Source organism: Symphalangus syndactylus, chromosome 9, assembly GCF_028878055.3.
Source record: "Symphalangus syndactylus isolate Jambi chromosome 9, NHGRI_mSymSyn1-v2.1_pri, whole genome shotgun sequence".
Lineage (NCBI taxonomy): Eukaryota > Metazoa > Chordata > Mammalia > Primates > Hylobatidae > Symphalangus > Symphalangus syndactylus.
Window position 1 is genome coordinate 132,530,086 of NC_072431.2, and position 24,157 is coordinate 132,554,242.

The following is a 24,157-nucleotide window of genomic DNA, read 5'->3' on the forward strand; positions in this document are numbered from 1 at the left end:
AGAATGAGCACAAATGATAAAGCAAAAAGCATAAAATGTTAGCAATAGGTGAATCTGGTAAAGAGTATATTATATTTTTGGTACTATCTTATTCTTATAATTTTTTTATGTTTAAAATTATTTCTAAATAAAACATTTAGGGCCAGGCAAGGTGGCTGACGCCTTTAATCCCAGCACTTTGGGAGGTCAAGGCAGGAGGATGGCTTCAGCCCAAGAGTTCGAGGCCAGCCTGGGAAACATAACGAGATTTGTCTCTACAAAAAATGTAAAAAAAGGGATGGGAGGATGGCTTGAGCCCAGGAGGTAGAGGCTGCAGTGGGCCATGATCATGCCACTGCACCCCTGCCGGGGCAACAGAAGCGAAACCTGCCTCAAAAAATAAAATGTTTATAATGAATGTTTGAAGCCCATTATCATAGATAAAATCTAGCTGGACCCTATAAACATAACCAGGCTAGGACCAGGCTGGTGATAAAAAGGGGAAACAAACCTTCCATCAGAGCAGAAGATGGCAAACTTTTGTCTATAAAGGGCCAGATAGTAAATATTTTAGGTTTTATGGGCCAGAAAGACTCTGTCACAACTACTTGACTGCCATCATATTGCTAAAGCAGCCTTGGAGATTATGTAAGTGAATGGGCATGACCATGTTCCAATATAACTTTATTTATAAAAACAAGCCCAAAAGCCATAGTTTGCCAACTTCTGACTTCAATAATTTGGCAAATTTTTGAAAATAATTGGGATCCTATCTGCCCCCATTCATCTGGGTCCCTTAGAGGGACGTTCTCTCTACCTGGTTCCCTGTGGCAGGCTCTATCTTTAACCCCTGCCACTCTGGAGCACCACTGCCACTGTCTTCACAGTGACTGACAGCAGGGATATAGACTACCTTTAGGAGAAGTCACAAAGTGAAGCCCTCTCACCTCATGGGCGACCACAGTATGTCTATGAGAACACAGATGACAATTTTCACATTCACGCAAGAAACAGACCAGAATATCATTTCAAATGCCAGTCTAGACATGAAGGGGAAAGTCACTCCTCTGCATGCACACAGGAAAACCTGCTCCTCAGAAATCACAGTCTCGAACGGTGAATGTGTGAATGTGTTGCTTTATTTAAAGAAAAGAAAAAGAGGCTGGGTGCAGTGACTCACGCCTATAACCACGGCACTTTGGGAGGCTGAGGTAGGTGGATCACTCGAGGTCAAGAGTTTGAGACCAGCCTGACCAACATGGTGAAACCCACCCCATCTCTACTAAAATAAAAAAGCTAGCCAGGCATTGTGGTGCATGCCTATAGTCCCAGCTACTCAGGAGGCTGAGGCAGGAGAATCACTTGAACCTGGGAGGCAGAGGTTGCAGTGAGCCAAGATTGCACCGCTTCACTCCAGCCTGGGAGACAGAACAAAACCCTGTCTCATAGAAAAAAAAGAAAAAAAAAGAAAAATTCCTACTTGGGTTCATTGCCCTATCAGAAAATGACCACATATGATGGATACATCAAGACAGGGACAGTAAAAGAAGCAAGGAGAGAGGGGTAGGGATGGAGTGTGGAGAAGGGAGAGGAGGAGAAGAGAGAAAAATTCAGAAGGAACCATTAGAATTCCTTTGATGCTGCAACGTTTGTCGCTGGCTCTTACCCTCCCTCTCCCCCAGCTGGTCCCCTTGGTTCTCTCGCAGGCATCTGGCTTCTACCCTTATCACACTTACTGTGTGTGCTCACTTACTGTCTCAACACATTTACTGTGCTGTGCTACAGATTCCTGTGGAGAAGTCAACACACCTTCCAACCACAAGCTGTTGGAAGCCCCCAGAGAGGGACATAGACTTGAAGGAGCTCAGCCAAATCCCACCGCTAACACAGAGCCCACCACTCACCCCAGCTCTGCGTGAGGGTATGTCCTGTCCCAGGGCGCTTCTTCAGGCTAAAGGTGCCTGCGCAGAGCCCCAGCACTGCTTCTATAGAGGCCATTTTATTTGGAAGGTAATGGAGCCCTCGGCAATGCAAAAAACAAACAAGCAAAGAAATGGGAGCATCTAATGTGACTGACTCCAGAGGTGCGAGGGAGAAAGTGGAAGGAGGAAAGCAGAAGTGTGACACTTGGCAGCTGTCTCCAGCCTTGCCCTCTCACTCTTTCTTACCTTTGTCTTTTGAAGTCTACCACATAGAATTAGCAGAGCGCCTACTGTGGGCTTGGCAGATACAGTGTTGAATGGAACAGATGCGGCCCTGCCTCCTGGTGCTTACTTCTGGTGTGGGATCCCAACAGTAAACAGGCAATCACATTAGAGCAAGTAGAGTTCTCAAGCTGGGAGTGCATCAGAATCTTCTAGAGGGCTTGTTAAAGCACAGATATCTTGCATACCCTCCCCCCCTCCCCCACCCACCAACAGTTTCTGATTCAGAGGATGCGGGTGGAGCCAGAGAATCTGCATTTCTATGAAATGTCCAGGTAGGTGATACTGATGCTGCTGGAGGACAAGACTTCGAGAGCTGCCACACTCTAGCGTTGTTAGTGTTATGAAGGTGGAAGTATGGGACTCAGTGGGAGCACGTAAAGGGGCATCCCATCCAGACTTAAGACCCGACTTAAGCCAGTATACTTTGAGTGCATCTCAAATCTTCTGCCAGGAATCTCATGCTCTTTCTGCAGGATGTGAATCTGGAAGGATAGCACCTTGGTAGCTGCTGGCCGCCACTTTCCAACCTGAGGAAAGAAGCTGATTGGGAATGCACTTAACAGAGGAGAATGTGAGGCTGAAGATGAGAAAAAACAGCAGTCAATACGTCCCTGCACCCGGCTGCTCCTAAAGCCAATCTGCCTCTGGATTTTCAATTATATAAGCCATAAATTCCCCTTTGGCTTAAACAAGTTTGGAAAGTCTTCCAATAACTGCAACAAATAATATTCTGACTGATATTCACCCACTTACCAAACAGCCTGAAATTCTACCATTAGTGATCCAGCTCTTAGCATTTCTACCTCCTCACACATTCATCTAAGGCGGGGTCAGCACACTACAGTCTTTGGCCTAAGTCTGGACCACCACCTGTTTTTACAACATGTTATTGAAACAGCCACGTTCCCCGATTTACATACTGTCTATGGCTGCTTTTGTGCAAAAATGACACAACTGAACAGTTTGGACAGAGACTGTACGTCTACAAAGCCTAAAAGATTTACTAACCAGCCCTTTATAGACAGGCAATGTTTGGGGATGCCCGGTCGGAGAAGTCCTTCTGAAGTCCCGTTCAGTGCAATACTTTTTTGTTGTTGTTGTTTTTTGTTGTTGTTGCCCAGGCTGGAGTGCAGTGGCGCGATCTAGGCTCATTGCAACCTCCACCTCCTGGGTTCAGGTGATTTTCCTGCCTCAGCCTCCCGAGTAGCTGGGATTACAGGCCTACATTACCACACCTGGCTAATTTTTGTATTTTTCAGTAGAGACAGGGTTTCACCAAGTTGGCCAGGCTGGTTTCAAACTCCTGACTTCAGGTCATACACCCGCTTCGGCCTCCCAAACTGTTGGGATTACAGGCGTGAGCCACAGCACCCTGTCCAATGCAGTACTTTAGATTTATCCTGCCGATTTAAACTTAGCCCCTCTTGTCTCACATTCTGAAGAAGGGCTGGAGGACATAAAATATGGACAAAATTGGTTCCTGAGAGTGACTGGAAACCTCGTTAAAAATGAGTGCCCAACCTCAGTTGTGGGCTAATTCAACAGCTGTCTTTCTTTTCAAGTTTCTTAGAAAACTAAACGTACTTTTACTATATGACCTAGCAATCATGCTCCTTGGTATTTACTCAAGGGAGTTAAAAACATATTCACACAAAAACCTGCTCATGGATGTTTACAGCAGCAGCTTTATTCATAATTGCCAAAACTTGAAAGCAACCAAGATGCCCTTCAGCAGGTGAGTAGATAAATGAACTATGATGCATCCAGACAATAGAATATTATTTGGCACTAAAAAGAAATAAGCTATCAAGCCATGAAATACATGGAAGAACCTTAGATGCATATTAATGAATGAAAGAAGCCAATCTGAAAAGGCTACATACTGTGTGATTTCATATGTATGACATTTTGGAAAAGGCAAAACTATGGAGAGAGTAAAAAGATCAGTGATTGCCATGGGGTTAAGGGGGAGGGACGGACAAATAGAACACAGAGGACTTTCAGGGCAGTGAGACTACTCTGTATGTTACTGTAATGATGGACACATCATTATACTTTTATACAAACCCAAAGAATTTAGATGTACCAAGAGTAAATGCTAATGTAAAGTATGGACTTTAGGTGATCATGATGTGTCAATGAAGATTCACCAATTGGAACAAACGTACCACTGAGGTAGGGATGTGGATAATTGAGGAGGCTATGCATGTGTTGGAGCAGAGGGTTTATGGAAAACCTCTGTATCTTCCGTTCAATTCTACTATGAACCTAAAACTACTCTAAAAATGAAGTTTATTAAAAAGAAGAAGAAGAAGTTATGGTGGCCAATGATGTGGTGATGACAATCCGCAGCCTGTCTACCTCCTGTGCCTCAGTGCTCGGTTCTGGATGCTCGTCCTCCCTGCCCGGGGCTAGGCTATGTACCAGACATCTCCCTTCACCCTCACCCTGGAGGTTAACTCCGCCTCTGTCTGTGCTAACCTCCTATTTTCTCATCCCTGTATAATTTATATAATAGAACACTTTAGAAGTATCTCTACTCACTTAAATACTAATCATTCTCAGAAGCCCAATATTATAAAGCAGAGCTGAGTGGCCCACTTTCTTACCCTAAAAGAAAATCAGAATTCAAGCACCCAGCATTTCCAGTTGTTTCTTCTTAGATACAGGACTGCTGATTCCCTTGTTTGGATGACATATATCCTCCAGTAGCTTCCCAAGAACTTGTGAGTTGTTCTGAGTCTTTTGAGGGCTCTGTGGTTTAGATCAGGACATTCTTGGCTTTCTCCATTTCAGGATTAAGATTCAGATTTCTTGCATCTGCTAAAGTAAGTTAACAGTCATTCTACTTTTCAGCTTCCAAAATGTATTGCCATTGTCTTTTCGCCTCTTCTTCCCATCCTTATGGATTTCTATCTTTTAAAAAAGATAATTTCTTTGCTATAGCTTTAGTAGGATTTTAAGAGAGAGGAGAGTTATAAGAGTGTCAAATCCATCATCATTACCATCCTATAGCCTTTTTATACACCAATTTTCTGATTTAGCATATAAAACTAATACTTAACCCTTAAAGTTATGAATTAAATTTTTAAGTTCAGCAAATCTTAATATTTTTACATGTTCCAATACTATTTATAAATTGACTTCAACTTAAATAACAAGTTTAAATAATTACTGAAGTATGCATATGAAATTAAAATTACTACACCAGCCCTTATTCTAACAGGCTACAATTATTTTATGTTTTAGAAATGATAAAATATTAAACATGTACAGATTCCTTAATGCAAAAACATAAATAATTTATATTTGGTTTTCTTAAAAAATTCTACTCAATGCTAAATCTGACGTGAAAGATGCTAATTTATATAAACCGAAACAATTTTGGGATATCTTCCCAAATATTTTTGTATTTACCATCCCATCTTGCAATGATGTATTAATTACCAAAGAGACTCCTTGTGGGATGATGACTGAATTTTTGTCACAATACGGATGGAACACGTGGATCCCCATGTGTCTATTGTAGGGACTGTTTCCAAATTCCTTCATCTCTCCAGGCAAATTAGCCATACTTACCTACACTACTCCATTAATTGATTGGATTTTACATTTTTTGGCTTTCAAAGGATATAAATTGTTTTTATGTGTATTCTTGAAAAACCTTTGAACTGTAGGGACTCCTACAATCTTTTTATCTACTCCCTATTAAAGCTAAGCCTCTTCCAGGTAATAAAATGACTTTCAATTACCCTCTTGATCTTCTTGGTTACAACTTCTAGGCTTATTCTACAGACATAATTAAAGGCAAAAACTAGAGGAGCTAAGGCAAAAATCAAGATGCAATATAAAGCAAAGAGTCTGAAGAGATTTGATCTCTGTTGCATCCTTTCACACATAATCCCCAGGGGCTCTATTACCAAATGTAAAATGTGCTTGGCCAGGCTGTGAATCCACTGGGGATTCACCCTGGAGGAACATGGAAGCACCCAAGGGGAGGAGAATGTACCTGTCTAATTGTACAGCTGTGGCTCAATATAGACTAAATGTGTTCATGGAGCCAAACAGAGAGAAAATGGAAACTACTTCTCATGTCATCATCATGTGGGCCTTAAAGAAGCCCAGTGGAAAATAGCTTTATGGATGGATGGAGATGAGCAAGCTTGCCAAGACTGATTGTCAATAGTAAGAAGGTGCTGGTGATGTCTGCTGGAAGATTGAAGCCCCGCGGTGACACTGACACTACTTATTTTATGTACTGCGGAAAAGAAAAAGAGCTTGGAAAACTAGCTTCAGTCTCTGTACTGTGAGTCAGTTTATGGCGTTGCTCAAAGTTATGACTATGAAACAATCAAATCCAGAAGAAGTTCTACCAGGGACAACTAATCTTCAGTAACATCATTTGCTTCTATCTGTGTCCGTTCTTCTTCCAAGCTGCCAGTAACTGCCTCAACACCTTTAATATGTATGTCTTCTCCATGTCATGCTTTTTATTTTCTCACAATTTTGGTTTATCCCAACCACAGCGGGTTAATGAGCCCTCTTGTTTTAGGAGATACATACTTGCATCTTCTCCATTTCAAATTCCTGAGGACACAAACATCACTGCCCTGCTCTTTTCAGTTGAGGCAGAGTTTCTTTTATACAACACCACCTCATGGGCCAATGTTTTCACTGCCCTTGGATCAGGTCCCCACTCCTGGTCCAACCAGCTGTTGCGGGGTGGGAGTATTAATGCTGGGTTCAAACATGGTGCTAAGGTTGGGAAATTTGTTTTTGAAATGGCATGGATATTATAGATACCATGATGGATATTTCTGGTACGTGTGGCTTGGAGGCTAAGGACAGGCAAACTCATTTCCTTGATCGTCTTGCCTTTTCTTCAGGAAGAGAATTCAAAAGGCTAAAGGACAGAATGGCTGGGAGTGCCTCTAGGTGAATAAGAAACAAAGACTTCTTCATCTGCCTTTAATTATTCCTAAGGAGAGACATTTGGGGTTCAAAGTTTTGGAAGAATAATCTTTTGGGTTTGAAGACTCTTGAATAGTGAAAGACCTTTGGTCATTGACCACCTTTTTCCTTCTTTTTGCTACTCTCATGTTGGAGGACTAGGGATGTTTTCTGTTTGGAATGCCTCTGGAAATCCTACAGGAATAAGGATAGACCAGAGGATGGGGGAAGGGAGCTGCCTGCTTGAGGCTTGCTCCAGTTTCATTTATTTGTTTACTTACTTATTTACTTACTTTTTAGAGACAGGTCTTGCTCCGTTGTTCAGGCTGGAGTGCAGTAGTGCAATCACAGCTCACTGCAGCCTCCAATTTCTGGGCTCAAGTGATCCTCCCACCTCAGCCTACCAAGAAGCTAGGAATACAGGCACATGTCATCACACACAACTAATTTTTGTATTTTTTATGAAGTTGGGGGTCTCACTCTGTTGCTTAGGCTGGCCTAGAACTCCTGGGCTCAAGCCATCCTCCAACCTTAGCCTCCCAAAGCACTGAGATTACATGCATGAGCCACTGTGCCCAACCATTGTTCTAGTTTTAAACAATAGAGGGGAAGTAGGACCTTCAGATTTCACTCTAAATTAAAAGTACTGAGCCTTCCTTGGTGAGGAGGTAGCAGGATTCAAGCCGGAAGTATTGCCAGGATTGATAATTGAGCCATTTGGCTGAGACATTCCTTGGTGGGCTCTCTGGGAAGCCAGCAGGTGAGCTCTCTGGGAAGCCAGCAGGTGAGCAATGAAGTACATCATTGTGATGGACATGAACATGATTTCCGACCAAGATAAATATCACCGTAAATCTATGACTAGCCAATCTGTCCTCTGCTGTTTGAGCTAAACGACAGCATGATGAGATTGGAGCCTTGTCCTGTTCCACTGCCACCCAGGTCTCTGGCCCAAGGTAAGGACGTTCTCCTGGCTCTGGGCACTTGGCCCAGGTGGGCACGCTGGGCTTCTGACAGGCTCCCTTCAGCTTTTCTTCCTTCCAGCAGAACCAAAAGATCCAGTTTCATTTGCCCCCGGTGGCCCTAGTTATTCTTTTACTTGGGTTTTCTCGATTTCCAGACCCAGTGAAAAGTAAAAAACAGGATACCTCCCTCCTCTTCCTGCCCATCCAGCCCATTTTCCTGCCACAATCCACAAGCAAACATATAGGGATTCAGATGTCTTCAAAGATCTTAGATTGTATTAATGATGGGTGTCCCTTAATGTCCCATCATTAATTAATGATGGGAGGTGTGATGGCTTCTCCTTTACTAACTCACTACCCTGCACTGTCCTGGGCATTGGGCCAGCCCAGCAATTACCTTCTCTATCAGGGAAGGACACTGGGGGATGAATATGAGGTTCATCCTCAAGGCTTGGGGGCCTTTATTTACAAGTCAGTGATAATAAAAATAAAATAATAAAATATAAATAATAAAAATATAATAAGAGGAGAAGAGGGAGTACTATTTACTGAAGGCTTGCTCTCAGACAGGTGCCATGCCAAGCTTTGACATACATATTTTATTTAAGCCTCACAACAGCCCAATGAACTAGATAGAATCTCCATTTTAAAGAGAGACAGGAATGGTAATAAGTTTGCCCAAGGTTACACAATGAGTAGAGCCAGAATTCAACCTCAGGTTTATCTGACTCCAAAATACTTTTGTCTCTGTGAAAATAATATATTCATTTTGTTAAAATATTCATGCCTAAAGGAAAGAATAAAGAAGAGAGTGAAGAATCACATGTAATTCCATTGTTCAGATATAATCACCATCAACATTTGGGTATTTCTTTTTAGACCTTTTCCCTCTATGCATCCACATAGAAATACACATACACCAAGCACATATTCATTCATATGTCAAATAATGTTTGAATATATACCATGTTATGGGTACTGCCCTACAGGCTGGAGTACTCCAAGTCCCGATCTTGAAGAGCTTACATTCTACTGGGGGAGTCAGAAAATAAGCAAATAAGCCAGGCTGAGTGCAGTGGCTCATGCCTATAATCCCAGCACTTTGGGAGGCCGAGGTGGGAGGATCACTTGAGGTCAGAAATTCAAGACCAGCCTGACCAACATGGTGAAACCCCGTCTCTTCTAAAAATATAAAAATTAGCCGGTCGTGTTGGTGGGTGCCTGTAATCCCAGCTACTTGGGAGGCTGAGGTGGGAGAATCACTTGAACCCAGGAGGCAGAGGCTGCAGTGAGCTGTGATCATGTCACTGCACTACAGCTTGGGCAACAGAGCAAGACTCTGTCAAGAAAGAAAAGAAAAAGAAAAGAAAAGAAGAGAAAAGAAGAGAAGGGAAGCAAGAGAAAGAAAAAGAGAGAGAGATGAAAGAAAGAAAGAAAGAAAGAAAGAGAAAGAAAGAGAAAGAAAGAAAAAGAAAGAAAAGAAAGAAAGAAAAAATAAGCAAATAACCAAACAAATTTGTATTATAATGTATGTTATCAGGTCTGGCTACACAGTTGTGCACTGAAGAACTCTAGGGGGAGCCAACCACACTGCAGTTAAAGTGAAAGACAGCCCCAGGAATTGGGCAGTGCACAGCCTATACCACACATAATGGGTAATCATATGAGACATAAAGCAGAATAAGGAGAAATATTATTTTATGAATAGGAGATTGGAAAATCCCTCTTTGATTAGGAAATATTCGAGAGTTATCTTAAGAAAGTGAGACAGCAAACTCAGAGGAAACTGAGAGAAGCGACTTTCAAGTGGGGAAATAGCAAATGCAAAAATCCTAAGGCAAGGATCTTCTGGGCATGACTGGGGAACAGCAAAGGTGCTAGTGGGGGTGGAGGGCAGTGAGTGAGAGGAAAAGGGTGGGATCAGAGAGGTAGTGGGGTCCAGATCATAGGGCCTCGTGGACATGGTAAAAACTTTGGAATTCATTTTTTGTGTTAGAAGTCACTGGTGAGTTGTAAGTAGAGATGAACATCTTCAGGATGAGTCTGGCTGCTGTATAGAGAACACAGTGGGGAGGTGGAGAGGCCAGGTAGAATCAGAGAGTGATACTAAGTAGTAGCTTAGACTAGGCTGAGAGCTGTGGAGTGATAAGGAGGAAATGTTTTAGGCTGTTGCTAACAGATCAGATCTCAGGTAGTATCAGCAAAATTGCCTGTGTATCACTGTAGAATGTGAGAGGAACAGGGAACTCGGGGTGACCCGCATGGACAGGGGGACGTTATGAGACTTGGAGCACAGAAGGGGCACGCCTGGGAAAAAAACAAAAATTCCATTTGGGGAACTTAAGTGTGAGATGCCTGTTAAGCAGCCAAGCAGAGATGTGTTGAGACTGGAGACAGCGTTTTGGAATTTGCACCGTATAGGTGTTTAAAACCATGGGCCAGATGAGATCTCCTACAGAGAGTATAAAAAAGAGAAAAGGTCTGAGGACTGAGTCCTGGAGCAAAGCTACATTAAAAAGTAAGGGAAATGAGGAGAATCTGGCAAAATCATCTAAGAAAGGACAGCCAAAGAAGCAAGAGGAAAAGCAGGAGGGTTTGGTGTCCCAGAAGCCAAACAAAGGAAGGGTTATAAGCAGGAGAGAATGATTAGCTACAACAAAGGCTGCCGGAAGATCCAGTACGAGGGGTGGAAACTGACCATCTAACGGGCAATGTTGACCCAAGTTTGGCATTGATGACTTCACAAGAGTAGTTTGGATGGAAGAGTAGGAAGAAAAACACAATCGAAGTGAGTTTAGGAGAAAATGTGCAGGAAGGAAATAGAGGCAAAAATAAATAACTGTTTCCAAAAGTTTTGCTGTGAAGGGAAGAAAAGGTGACATGGTAACTGGTAGGAGATGGGAGTCAAGGGAAGTTTCATATTTCATTTTAGTTTTTCGAATGAGTCATATTATGACAAGTTTTTAAGGTGGTGGTAACCATCCAGAAGAGAAGGGGGATGTGATTATGATGGTTCCAGGCCCTAAGAGGAGGAGGAATGAGTAGAGTCTTGTATACAAGTTGAGCAATATGTCTTTGCTAGAATAATGGTCACTTATTAATTATAATAAAAGGGAACATATAAATATGTGTAATGGGCATATACTATATATACTATCTTAATGTCTACTTTTTAATTGGCTATCTTATTATAATATTACTTCATAAAGTTAGATCAATACCACATGGTCTCACAGTATTTCAGAGCATACATCTTCCATAATTTATTTAATCAATCTCTTCTTATTGGACATTTTGGTTGTTTTTAGTTGTTCACCGATACAGAGAATGAAAAGCCAGCCTCTTGGACTCTGGTACCCTGACTGTGTGCTTCCTGCAGAAGTCATCCTGAGCTAGTCAATGTGGGGCTGCCCCTGCCCAAGCTTAATCCCCGCTCTAAGGTTGGAACCCTGCTCTACATTCAAGACGCAGAGCACAGATGGGAAGAATCACTTGTTCCCCTGCTAATCATGCCACTTGTTCCAACCTCAGCCTCTACCAGCCAGAGGGATGTGCCCACTCTGTGCTGGGTAGGGCACAGGAGAGTTGAAATAGACATTGCTTCTTCTTATTTGCAACTCAAAAGAGCTAAAAAAAATCTGTGAAGTGCCATGGGGCCATAGTCTCTAGCCCTGGAGTTTGAGAATGTTCTAGATCTAATTATATGAAATGTTTTCTTTTAAGAAACATTTTTAGAGATAGAAAAACTGAAAGCACAAAAAACCAAATAGCATGCTCTAAATTTCCCAGCAAAAAAAATAAAAAAAACAAGCTGAGAATCCCACTCAGATCTGTCTAACACTAAAGCACTCTTTCCTCCCCACTTTCTATTGCACTCTGTGTTTCACAAAGCCCTGCTCTCCATCATTTCACAGCCTTCCCAGGCTTTCCAAGCACAGCAAGGCAACCCCCCGCTGGGAACAGAGTTCACCCTGAGCCAAGGCCTCAGGGCTTCTTAGAGTCCAGAGTAGGCCCTTCCAGCTTTTATCTCCAATGTCTCCTTCCTATGCTCTGTGAAGCCACATAGGCCACTTCCTAGTCCCATTCCCAGTGTATCCTGCAATCTCCTGCTCCTCTCCTTTCCTTTCCTTCTGCCCTTTCTATGTCCAATGCCCTTCCTTAGCTCCAAATTTTGTTCTACTCACTCTTCAAGTTCTGGCTCACATGCCACCTCCTCCAGAAGATTCACCCAGTGTTATTGGGCTTGCCCACCTCAAAACTCCTACAGCACTTTATCTGTCCCCATCTCATGAGCTTAACACTTACTATCTTGTTTGGAGGTCATTTCCATGTATATCACATATTTTCTCTCCTAACTTCATCAGACTAGAAGCTACTTGAGGAAAGGGATTATGTCTAAATTATCTAAGTAATGCCTCCTGTACCTGGCCCAGTACCTGGCATAAAGTAGGCCCTTGTTATATGTTTGAAGGGTGGATAAATGGATGGATGGATGGATGGATGGATGCAGGGATGGATGCAGGGATAGATGTATGGATGCATGGATGCATGGATGGATGGATGGACAGATGGATAGATGGATGGATGGATGGATGGATGGACGGATAGATGGATAGATAGATGGATGCATTTCCTACCTACTCCTGGCTTGATAACTTTTTTTGGATGAGTTCATTTTGTTTTATTTAAACTCTAGAACCTGTCGTTACTGACATGATTATGTAGAGCTGTCCCTAGTGCCTCAAAATTCCCTAATACATATCTTTCTTCCATTCCTGTTGTTGTTAGTTGCCTAGAAGCTCCAACCCTTCTCCATCTCATCTGCTTAAAGATATTACTCTAGGTTTTTCATAATTACCTCACTCAAATATTCCTAGCTGAAAAGTAAGGTAATAGGCATTTATAATATAGTCTTGCCAGGAGCATCTGCATTTTAATAGGACACTCCAAAGGCAAAAAGTACAGGTTTCTAGTAAAGTTATTTTAGACACCATGATAGGAGGTGGACAGAAACCTGCCTAACTGCCTATTCTCTGACTAGTAAGGGTGGTCCTGTGGCCAGGCTTCCTGTGACTGAGTAAGAATTAACACGAGGAGTCCACATCATTTCCTTTTGCCCCTACCTTGACCCAGGAACTGAGAGCAGAACATCTCATGGTTATTGTCTCAACTGATAGACACTTTTGGGCATGCCAGACACTTTGGCAGTCACTAACTTGGGGGATGCAGAGATCACACTGCCCAAGAGTAGCTCTTCTCAAGGGTTAAAGTGCACTAGCAAATCTGCAAGCTAGAGACCCTGGGCCAAGGGTGAGGGAGAAGGAAATGCACTAGCAAGGCCTAGCCCATGCTCTTGATGTCTGAAAGCCAAGAGCAGGGATAGGGGTGCTTTCCACAGATGCACAGGGAGGCAGGCAGCCATCAATCTGCCCTTCTGGGCCCTCTCCCCAAGAGCAGGACATCAAGGGCATGTAAGAGAGTTCCCTGAGCTTAGGAAAGGCAAAGCAAGCAGGTTGGGAGACAGGAGTCACTGCTACCCCAGCAGCATAGCCCCAGCCTGTCTCCAAGGACGTAGCTCCCTCTGCCTAAGACAGGCTGATCTTCCTAGCGTCCTACTCTGGAGATGTGTTGGCAGCAGTCAGGAAGCCAAGAGGAATCTTTTGAGCACCTGCTCTTCACTGATCCCTGGGATCAGCAAGGCTAAAAAAGAAGGACTCATTCATGGAAGAATCAAGGGGTAATGAACAGAGACATGGGGCTTGGGACTGAACTAAGTTCCACCATTACCAGCTATGTAGCTTTGATCAAAGCATCCACTTTTTACCAGGCTTCACTTGGCATAAAATTATAATAAAATAGCACTTATTTAATTGATTGGGGAATAAGAAATGTAAGGCACCCAGCACAATGCCTCACTCATAGTATGAGTTCAAATAATGTTAGCAGTTGTCAAGGTGATTCCAGTCTGGCTGGTCTGTACATGAGAAATGATATTCCGGCAATGGACAGGAGAGAGAAGCAGCATTCTTAACATACATATACCAGCAGCACACCCCACTTTCGGATCCATAACCCTACCATTGCCAACAAGAGCTGGCACCAGCCACTGGATGCCCTGCTGCTCTTCTGGCCTGGCATCTAAGACCCTCCAAAGCATGTTCTGGTCTTAATTTCAATCTTCATTTTTATCCACTTCCTTCAAACCCCTGACATTCTGGCCAGGCCCAATCACTGCCCCTACTCTTATTGTTCCTGTCCCTGAGTCCTTGTGGGCTAATTATGCTGACTATGCTGTCACCAGTGTCAACATCCTCTTGATCACTCAAGCCTAAATTAAAAAGCCATTTTTGCCTGGGCACAGTGGCTCACACCTATAATTCCAGCACTTTGGGAGGCCAAGGTGGGTGGATCACTTGAGGCCGGGAGTTCAAGACCAGCCCAGCCTAGGCAACATGGTGAAAACTCATCTTTATTAAAAATACAAAAATTAGCCAGGTGTGGTGGTGCATGCCTCTAATCCCTGCTACTCGAGAGGCTGAGGCAAGAGAATCACTTGAACCTGGGAGGCGGAGGTTGCAGAGAGCTGAGATCACACCACTGCACTCCAACTTGGGCAACAGAGTAAGACTCTGTCTCAAAATAAATAAAACTAAAATTAAAAATTTCTTTTTAAAAAAGCCCTTTTCTTCAGGAAGTCTCCCTAACCTCCAAACTGGAATAAAACTTAACCTCCTCTTAGCTCCCACAGCAGTTTTAAGGTTTGTGACTCCAGAATGCTCTGTATTTTCTCAAGTCCCCCTTTGAAGTGCAAGCAAATCAAAGGCATAAGGACTTTCTGCCAAGTTTAGAATGCTCTGGATGTAACAATACACTGAGAAGGGACACAGGGCACAATTAAGCCACTCTTGCTTATTATTCACCAGACCCAGAAAGCCCCACCCGCCATGCTCCATTCCCAAGACAGCAGCCTTATGCTGCCTTCAGCGGCTAGTTCTAAGATATCTGTGGCTCTCCAACCCTTCTCAGTCCCTGGGGAAGCAGAGCTCTCTCTGCTTGAACCTTAGATCAGTTGCTTTCCTGGCAGCCTTGAGACATTCCAGTTAGTCTCATATTCATAGAATGTTCCTCTCACCTTTTCTGCTTTGTGTGGCTTTAAAACTTTCCCAATGTCTGCTTCATTTTGCTGTTCACACAAGTCTTCATGTTTCTCAGATTTTAAAAACATATTCTCTATCTTTGATACTAGCCAGACATCCTTGGGCACTTCTCTGATCATGCCCCCCATGCAGGCTACTGGCTCTCAACGTTAACCCCTGCAAAGCTCTCTGCCTTGGGCTTTCATCAAAGGAAACCACAGGAAACCCACCCTTATACTTGCTGTAGCAAAATCATTGAGGGCTCTGTCATCTAGACCATTGAATGTCTGCTATAAAAGCCACCCATGTGAGACATTTCTTTGAGAATTTACTGCTTAGAAAAGCTCTTCCTTCTCCCCTGAGGAATGTTCCATAATTCTCTCTGATCATGAGGATTATGTAACAGTTCATGCCCCAGTTTTGGTTTTTAGCTGCCAAGAAGCAAAGAAGGCCTTGTTAAAGAAACTTAGCTTACTATTCAATTCTTAGGCTCCTTCCTCTAGATTTCTAGATTTCTAGGACAATTCAGTCTGCTCTGCTTGGGTCCTTTGATTATTCCACCTCGGGTGTGGGTTCAACCTGCGGCCTCTGTCTGTCTCTGGCGGGTCTTTAGTCATCCCAGGAGGATGGTACACACACAAAGCCTTCCCATCCTCTAGACCTCCTTATTCCTAGACCTTTTTGTCTTGTGTTCTATTTTTCTGGAACGCAGCTTGGGAATTTAGGGAGTCCTAATATTTGAGGTGGGAGTAAAAAGAAAGAATTGGTAAGTTAGCTCTGTTTTCCCCTTTTTAAAGAAAAACTGGTTTTTTATCAAATATATACATGACTATAATGTAGACACAATTTTTCACCTGTTTTAGTTGATTCTTTCAGTGTTATTTTAAATAATTTTCATATAGATTATTTCTATTTATATTCAGCTATTTCTTGGCTTTTCATTTTAAGAAGTACTTATGGACTTGGAACATAAGGATGTAAATCCCGTTTGCCACCTTCACAATCACCAGCTGTCATCACCATCATACCACTTCTCACCTCCCCCTATTCTCAGTAAGTCATATAGAAACTTTGATTCAAGTAATATTCATGTTATTATGATTACACAAGTGCTATAGCTGAGCCATGTAGTATACTACAATTTCTTTTCCAGAACAACTTTTTGTCCTTCCTGAATTTAATATCTTTTAATATCTTCATTGTTTGTTTTTTCATTTGCTTGCTTTTATGTTCTGACCGCTAATTTAACCTCAAATCTGCCCTCCAGTTCTGTCTCTCTCTTCTCAATACCTTCAAGGACAGTAAATATTCTATTGCTTTCCTCTTCTAGATGAAATATCTCCCAAAGCATTTTGACCTGTTTGAATATGGACTGGTTGATCTCTAAGTCCACTACACAGCAGCAGTAAAAAGCCCTACTAGCCAAAGGAGAAAACTGTTATCTGAACCTGATAAGAGATGTTTCTGTGGGAAAAGGGTCATCCAGTAGGAGTCACGGTCCTAGGTAGGATGCATCTTCTGCCAAACGAAGTCCAGAAGGGATGAACATGAGCGATAAATATTACAACCTTAGTTTCTTCCTGCTTATCTCCTGCCCACATCTCCAATACCAATATTGGCCAAATCCAATGGTAAATCCACAAGCAAGGGAGCTCAGATAATGCAGTCCATAGACATTAGTCTCCTGAAGCAGAGAGAAGGATAGAGACTAGAACTGAAGAAGCAAACTAAGAATAACTAGCAAATCATGTCTTTCTATTTTTGGTTAGTTATTTCAGAATAACACATTCACTGGTAACTTTCTGAGAAAGGACACATGAGAGGTAAATTACTTAAGTCTTTATAAATGCAAAAAATATCTTTCTGCCTCACGCTAAATTGATAGTTTGGCTGGATATAGAATTCAAGGTTGGAAGTGGTTTTGCCTCTATATGCAAACTCATCTTCTACATTTCGTTGTGCCTTCTCTCACATTTCTTTGTCATTGTTTTTACGCCTTTTAAATAATCATTTTACTATAATTTTAACTAACCTTTAGGGTGGAGACAGAGGTAAATGGATGTATTCATTGCTTCCATCTTCATCTGGGAGTCCAGTAATTGCTTCTTGAGGGTGGGATCAAACAAATGCATACAGTTTAAATAAATTTGTCTCACTTATGTACATTTGTTTACATGGGACAGAATCAGAGGAGACATTCACACTGTGTTAACTGTTTCTTTGGATTTATTACAAATGTATCGATAGAACACTAATAGGACTACTCTCCTAAAGAGTTTTTTTAATAAAAGGATTACTTTCCTTAGAGTTTTATGTTACATATTTGAGTAATATTTTCAGTTCTCAAAGCACTTTTTCCTATTTATTTTCATTTGTCCTTGAAATGACTCAATGAAGTAGACATGGTAGGTGTTACTATCCCACTTACAGATAACCTGAAGCTCAAAGAGGTTGAATAATTTATCCAACTTAGTGGCAGAGACAAGGCTCAAACCTAGGTCTTGAATGCCAAAGTTGGTGCCCTTCCTATGGTCCACACATTCGGCAAAGGCGATATTTATGTTTTTATAAACCACTCAGAATGGCAATCAAAGTGGTTTTGGATTCATTTTCCACAGAGTGCCCACATTGGCTGACGACAGTATTTGGACCATCTGTGGAAGATTAAAGAATCATAAGATGTCTCGACTCCAACTATAAGAGATTCTGATTTATAAGGTCTGAAGTGCAGACCAAGAATACCTATTCCGTTTTTTTTGTTTGTTTTTTGAGATGGAGTTTTGCTCTTGTTTCCCAGGCTGGACTGCAATTGCATGATCTCAGCTCACTGCAACCTCTGCCTCCCAGGTTCAAGCAATTCTCCTGCCTCAGCCTCCCGAGTAGCTGGGATTACAAGCATGCACCACTTCACCCAGCTAATTTTGTATTTTTAATAGAGATAGGGTTTCACCATGTTGGTCAGGCTGGTCTCAAACTCCTGATCTCAGGTGATCCGCCCGCCTCGGCCTCCCAAATTGCTGGGATTACAGGTGTGAGCCACCACACCTGGCCAAGAATATCTATTTTTAAATAGCTTTCTAGGCAATATTAGAATGTAGCTTGATTGAAAACTGCCCCCCTAAAAGGCCTGGAAGTGGTCTGGAGGGTCCCACAGGCTTCAAGGCATGGGTAAGTGAATGGCAGTTCCCAGAATGTAACCATTTAACCTTTCAGACAGCAGCCATCCCAGCCTGCCACAGTCTAAGCTAACAGTTTCATCTCTTCCACTCCTTCCCAAGGACCTCATCAGATCTCACTTCTGCCCTCGTTACCCGGCCCTGCCCACTCACACAATGGAGACTCCCTTGCCAGCTCCCTCAGCTCCTCTATTTTAGCTTGTAAGACTTCAGGGACTCAGCTTCCTGAAAATACTAAAGTGAAACATTTCCTCCCTAATAACTTAGGACCTCTTATGGAACTGAGTTCTCTAAGGAGCCAGAAAGGAAGAATAAGAAAGCACTCTGCTCAGTCTCTGACTGGTGGCCACAGAAATGTTACCCCAGGCTCTCAGGTGGTCTCCTAGCTAGGAAATATAAAATCCAAATAGCTTTAGGTCAGAGATGGAGCACCTTGACATCGAAACGCCAGTAACTACATATGAAGGCCTCATGGTACACAGTGGAGGAAGCCAATTTTCTAGAACCTGAAGGTCCCTGAGCTGAAGAAGGTCAAAGAATGACAGAGAGAAAGAGAAGAGGGCTGTACAACAAGAGTTTCAGTGCTTTATTTACCAATGAGAGTATGAGAAGACTGAGCCTATTCGGAGAACCAATGGGAACAACCACCACAGTAACTTAGCAAGAGATATAGAAAACCTCCAGGAAAGAATTGCCCTAAGGCAGGGGCTGGTGCCTGAGCTTATACACAGTAACTCAGCCATTGGAGAAGAGGGATGATTTTGCATATTCTCTAATGTCCTTACCCTTGAACCCCAAGGTATGCCCCAGTGATATGGTCTGGCTGTGTTCCTACCCAAATCTCATCTTGAATTCCCATGTGTTGTGGGAGGGACCTGGTGGGAGGTAATCAAATCATGGGGGTGGGTCTTTCCCATGCTGTTCTCATGATAGTGAATAAGTCTCATGAGATCTGATGGTTTTATACGGGGGAGTTTCCCTGCACAAGCTCTCTCTTTGCCTGCTGCCATCCATGTAAGACATGACTTGCTCCTCCTTGCCTTCCACCATGATTGTGAGACTTCCCCAGTCATGTGGAACTGTAAGTCCATTAAACCTCTTTCTTTTGGAAATTGTCCAGTCTTGGGTATGACTTTATCAGCAGCAAGAAAAAAGTCTAACACGCCCAGGGTACCTACCACTTCCAGAGTCTTCTTTTAAGGTGTCTCTTCCACATAAGTCATCTTGCTCTTAACACAAGACCCCAAGCCCCTAGCCCAGAAAATGGCCTAGAGTAGTAATGTAATCCAAGGGTAGTCAATAGAGGCTAAAGCAGAATGTGAGGTAGCCTGGAACAGGTGCAGCAACACATCACTGCAACGTATGCATTAAACAGTGGCCTCGTTACATTGGTTTCTGGGTGTAACATGGGGTAGCTTCAGCATCATCAACAGGGCTGAGAAGAAAGGCCCTCTCCCTTCATCTGGAGAACATCAACAGCTGAGAAAGCTGACATTTCTGAAGTAACATTGGGAAAGAAACAGAGCAAAATGGCAGTCACAGGTGGAAACTGAAGATTTTATGAGCACATCTGAGATACCCCATGGGAACTCTCAGAAACAATTTGGAAGCATTTGATAGGAGACTGGACATACTGCAATAGCATCTTGTAGTTAAAACAAAAATAATGGTCTGCGTTTTCCCTGAGAACCCATTTAAACCTTCAGATTGATGTGATGTGGGTGAACATGAATAATTCTTTGATTTTCCTTTGTCTCACCTCAGTTGATGCTGTGCTGCATGGGGAAGGCTGTGTTTATTAAAGCTGAGCCAAATCACATTGATCCTCATTCTCACCTCTGCTGTGTCTCAGGAAGCCACATTCCAGAGCAGTGAGTCAACTTGATGCTGGTAGGGAACACTCAGCCAGCGGTGGCTCATGCCTGTAATCTCAGCACTTTGGGAGGCTGAAGTGAGAATAGCCTGAGCTCAAGAGTTCGACACCAGCCTGGGCAACACAGCAAGACCTCATCTCTACTAAAAATAAAAAGTCAAAATTAGCCAAGCACGGTGGCATGCACCTGTAATCCCAGCTACTTGGGAGCCTGAGGCAGGTGGATCACTAGAGTCTGCAGTGAGCCATGATCATACCACTGCACTCCAGCCTGGGCAACAGAGTAAAACCTTGTAGAAAAAAAAAAAAGAAGTCTCAAATAGGGGAGGCCAACTAAGCAAGCCAATCTGATTCCCAAATAAATTAATTTATTTAACAATTATTTATTGAGCACCAACTATGTTTAGACATTTTAAAAATCTTATTTAATAAATGCTTCTACTGCACGTACTCTGTGCCAGACACTAATTCATGTGCTTTATAAATATTAATTCATTTAATTCTCATAACAGCTCTGTAAGTTAACTACTATTATTATATCTTTTTAAGGTAAAGAAAACTAAAGGTGCAGAGAGCCTAAGTAACTTGCCCCAAGGTATATCAATTAATCAATTAATTATTGAGTGGTAGAGACACCCCTTTATGTATTAGGGATAGATCAATAAGCAAAAGAGACAAAACTCTGTGCCCTCCTTATACTGATAATTTTTGGTTTGAATGTTTAAAGAGAGAGTCAGTTGAGTGGCACTGGGAGCAGAAGCTAAAAAAAACAAACAAAAAAAACCAATGTGAAAGCTGACAGGGAGTCCATGTGGCAGCAGAGTGTTCAAAAGGAAGGTGAGGGAGGTGACTGCAGATGATAGAAAAGTTAAAGGCCAGTGAACTGAGGGTGAGGGCCCAGTAGGAGAATCAAGTCACATAAAGACCTGCCTGTTACCAGCAATGTCACATTCATGAGGCCCAGATTCTTCCTAGAGCCCCTACGGTCCAGGTATGCAGCCAAGTTTTTTATCCTCTTATTCCTACAATAAGACCACCAGTACTGAATATGAGTAATTTTTGTTCTTCATATTCTTAAGAGCCTCCAACATTCAGCCCTCTGGTGCCCTAATCCCTTATGAAACTAAGGAATGCACAAAGCCAAACCCTAAAAGCCAGCATGCACAAAAAAATCTCCTTGAAAGGTTAAAAGCATGAAATTGCACCGTTTGGGGACAAGCATGACCATGGAGAGAGGCACAAAGGTGGGACAATCACTCCTGCTTCAGAGAAGTGCAGGGCTTCTTGCAGATGATGCCCTTGGGGATCAGCCTCAGTTAACATCAACTCAACAGAAACAGTGGCAGCAGTCCTAGACCTGCAATATTCCAGTTCAACCAGCAGGCGGTGCAGCAACATATCACTGCAACGTATGCATTAAACAGCGGCCTTGTTACATTGGTTTCTGGGTGTAACACGGGGTAGCTTCAGCATCATCAACAGGGCTGAGAGGAAAGGCCCTCTCCCTCCACCTGGAGGACATCAACAGCTGAGAAAGCTGACATTTCTGAAGTAACACTGGGGAAGAAACAGAGCAAAATGGCAGTCATAGGTGGAAACTGAGGATTTTATGAGCACATCTGAGATGCCCCATGAGAACTCTCAGAAACAATTTGGAAGCATTTGGTAGGAGACTGGACATACTGCAATAGCATCTTGTAGTTAAAACAAAAACAATGGTTTGCGTTTTCCCTGAGAACCCATTTAAACCTTCAGATTGACGTGATGTGGGTGAACATGAATAATTCTTTGATTTTCCTTTGTCTCACCTCAGTTGATGCTGTGCTACATGGGGAAGGCTGTGTTTATTAAAGCTGAGCCAAATCACATTGATCCTCATTCTCACCTCTGCTGTGTCTCAGGAAGCCACATTCCAGAGCAGTGAGTCAACTTGATGCTGGTAGGGAACACTCAGCAGGGAGCTTCAGCAATTCCAGTGCAAGTCAGAAAGAGTATTCGGCAAGGGCTGGCTCATTGGAATGTGGTCCATTAGGAAGGGGAGTCGGTCATGGTCAGAATCATAAGACCTTCAGAGCTGGAAACTTCCATAGGAATTGGCTTTCCCTCACATCACAGACAAGGGAACTGATGAGATTTTATGTGTCCATTGCAGGAATTTCACACAACCATACCCTTCCCCCATATCAAGATTTACCAGCTCCTGCTACTGTCCCCAAGAAGAGGGCCAACCTTCCCAGTGCCCTAAGCAAATTGGCTTTCTCCTCTCATCCCCTTCCTTCACTGGTATGTTCCGGGCAATACTTGGGAAAACGTATTTTTGACCAGAAATTCCAGCCTAACTTAACGAGCTGTGTGGTCTTCAGCATGGCAAGGTCCCAAAAAGTTGCAAGATTGATGATGATGATGATGATGATGAACAGCAATAATGACAGTAGCAACATCCACTTTTTGAGCTGGGCACTACACTAAATACTTTATATACATTCCCTCACTGACGGTTCACCACTCTTCAGAAATAAGTATTATTCTCATAGTACCAACAGAGACAACTGAGGTTCAAAAGTCAGGATATACACTCCAAGTTGCCAACTTATTAAGTAGTAAAGGGAAGATTTGTACCCATATCTGCCTGTCTCTCAAGCTCATCTCTCCTCATCTCTTGTTAGATGCGATTCAATATCCACCTTCTCATTTCAGGAAGGAAAGGGAGATCAGGTGTGCAGGAGGCTGAACATACTGCCCTAGAAGGCCATTTCTACCTTCATTCTCTGTAACTGGTTACCACTGGCCAGGTCCATCTGCCTCCTACCTTCTTAGAGGTCCCAGGCATTTTCTATAGACTGGTAGGAAAACTGAGGAAGTCAAAAATCTTCTTAAATTAGGAAAATATTAGTTTATTCAGTGGGGAAAGAAAACCTAGGGGCAAAAAGAGCCTAGAGAGTCAGTCTTGAGGAAAATCAAGTCAACCACTTTCACAATCCTATTCATTTTCTAGCCCTTTTAAACGGAATTCTAATTGCATAAAACAACTAATTTTGCTCATTAAGGTCCAATTAAATTCATCTGAAACTCAGGATAATGGCACTGTTGTTGAACAGCCATATTAAAGATGAAACATAATCTCTCTTGACTCCATTTCCTTTGACAAAATAAAGTTCAGCTGCTAATAAGCCCACAATACCAGGCTTCGTTTATAAATGGCAACAAAGGGTGCCAGTTTTTGAACAGCAGTTTTTTTATTATCATCATCAACAGCCATTTCCTTTGTTACCAAAATACACAGAAATGATTACGAGGCCTTTTTTCTCATTATGGCTTCGATTTTGGGGGAAAAATATGAAATGAATAGCTGCATAATCATATCACGGTAAAGTCACACATTGAAAGTCCATAGGGGGTGGCCTCAAAGCCTTAATGCAGGGCATTCTATGGGCTGAGCAGACATTTCAATTTCCAGCCTTTCAGGCCTCAGACAATCCCTCCCCTAGAGTCTAAATCTCTTTGTTTCAGGGCAAACAAGAAATGCTTCTCCCTACCAACATGGCCCATACCCCTATATTTTTATAATCTCAGGAAACAACACGTTTGCTCTCTAGAGTCAAGAAAGAGTCTGTCTAGTGTGAGTCTGCCTTGACAGACAGACTTGTCAGCCTCTGGCACACCTAGTCTCTTCTATGGGCAGCCATCAGGATGGCAGGAGACTGCCATGCCCTTCCTCAGGGCCTTGCTGTGTTCACAGCTAACCTCACCTGGCAGAGTGCCTGTGCCTGTCAGCCGTACTGCCACTCTCCAGCCCAGAGATGTTAATCTAGTGCCCAAAGTTAAGGCAAATGCTAATGTTACCAGGGGGTCCTTACTCCCAGGGCTCCCA

At 42.8% G+C, this 24,157-nt stretch overlaps 1 long non-coding RNA gene across 1 annotated transcript; it reads right to left on the bottom strand.

Annotated features, from left to right (window-relative positions):
* Positions 1 to 151: 151 nt before the first annotated feature.
* Positions 152 to 17,751, bottom strand: LOC129490411 (uncharacterized). The gene is made up of 4 exons (XR_008660241.2): positions 17,270 to 17,751; positions 7,430 to 7,547; positions 4,796 to 5,009; positions 152 to 2,763 (listed from the first exon to the last, which is right to left on the bottom strand). It is a non-coding gene; the product is annotated as an uncharacterized lncRNA (long non-coding RNA).
* Positions 17,752 to 24,157: the final 6,406 nt, after the last annotated feature.